We start from the raw sequence: 1,958 nt of genomic DNA on the forward strand, positions 1-1,958 counted from the left end.
CACCCCCTCCCTCCCTCGTTCGCCTCCTTCCGGCAACTCCTGCAGCCCAGCTGGTGCCAAATGTCTTGCGAGGCTGAGAGGGGGGGTTTGTCATCTGGGCAGCCCAGGACCTCCATGCACACTGCCCAGGCTTGCACCCCATGGAGGTTATTTCAGTGTTGGTCGACTTCATCCCTGGAGGCGCACTTCATTGTCTCTTGAGACAGATGGATGCCAACAACAGGGATATGGGGTGCTTGTGGTCTTCTAGATGTTGCGAGATCACAATTCCCATCACCCCTGACAGTTGGCTGAGCTGCCTGAGTCTGCTAGGCCGTGTGCTCTTCCTTCCTACGAAATCTCTGCTCCTGACATTTAACAACATGCACCAGAGTAGGGCCCCAGACCGTCTGAGCTCAATTCTTTTTTTTTTTCCACCTGAGCTGAGCTTGAGATGATGGTTAATGCTTTAGAAAGAAGCAGGCCAGGGACCGCACATAAATATGTGATGGCGCACCAAGCACACTCAATAATTCATGGGCGCTTTGGGGGACAGCGAGAGAGAACAAGGGAAGAAGGAGAGGGAGGGAACGTAATGGATGGAGGGGCGGGAGGGAAAGGACAGGAAAGGGGAGAGGCACAAAAACAGCACCCCCACCCCGTTCTGCAGGCCAAGAGGAGGATGAAGCTCTTCCCAGACTGTATCTCGGCCTTCATCAACCTGCCTGGTCTAAAACATCTGGAGGCCGCCAGGTTAAAGGCTGCTGTAGCATTTGAGGACATGCCGAGGGGGTGTGTATATTTCATCTCCTTTCTCCCCCAGACCTTGAGCGCTTTACCACCTGAACCCAAAGCCTAGCTTTGCTGGGTGGCATGTAGCCCAGTGTCTTGTTTCCAACAGTGGACAGCCAGGGGCACCCTCCAGGAAGCCCTGCAGGCAAAGCGTGAAGGTCCTCTTGTCGTCCTGATATGCAGAGGTAGACTGCCTCTGCAGCTGGAGGTTTCCTTCTGCCACCATGGCTAATTGCCGCGATTTTTGGTTTTCATTTATTTTTTGCACGTATGAATAGGGCCTGAGTGAGGCCAGAACAGGACCTTGTAGTGCAGGGAAGAGGGACATCTGTGTGCCTTGGACTGCAGCTCCCATTAGCCCCAACCAGCAAGACCAACAGTCAGGGATGATGGGAGTTGGGAGTCCGAGAGCTCCTGGAGGGCTGCAGGTTCCCTATCCCTCCTGTGGCGTATATGAGGGATGACAGGCTCACCAGCCTATAGTCTGGGGTTTCTTGCCTCTGTGGCAGAAGTTGCTTCTGACACCCGTGTTTCGTAGCAAAAGAGCTGGAGCCCATCTGCAAGAGCAGGCGGGCCTCAGGGCTGGGAACCAAGAGTCACTGCTGGGAACCAAGAATCTCCACAACCCTGGGGTGACAATGAGGCCCTCCGGCCCTCTCTCTTCTGGCCCCCAACAACTCTTCCCCAAGGTACGCCCCTCCTAGGCGCTGCTCCATTCCTTGAGATCGTTTGCCTGGCTGGAATGTCTCCTTGCTCTTTAATAATGATGCCTGCTTGCCTGTATAGGGTGTGTGTGCGCACGCATGTGCTTGTATGTAGAAAGTCTACTGTACAAAGGGTGAAAGTTATGTGTTGCCCCGCCCACTTTTGCCTTTGGCCCCTCCCCTGCTGGAATGCGGACTTCGGAAGGCTACCCAGGAGGAAATACGGCCCTTGGGCTGGCAAGGCTTCTCCACGCCTGTGGCAGAGAACGGCGCAGGACTTGGAGGGGGTAGGGAAGGACCTTGGTGGGCCAGTTAAACTCTCCCCTCCCTCCCGCTTCCTGGTCGATTTGACTTGACCCACAGAGGCCACTGCCTTATGGGTCATGCCGCCCAAGGTGGGTAGTCGCCTTGGCGCCCCGCGGCTCCTTTCTCAGGCAAGATGTATCGGCGTTGCCACAATATAGACGGCACACGAGTCGTACG

The sequence above is a fragment of the Podarcis pityusensis genome (genome assembly GCF_964106645.2).
Source record: "Podarcis pityusensis genome assembly, chromosome: 8".
Lineage (NCBI taxonomy): Eukaryota > Metazoa > Chordata > Lepidosauria > Squamata > Lacertidae > Podarcis > Podarcis pityusensis.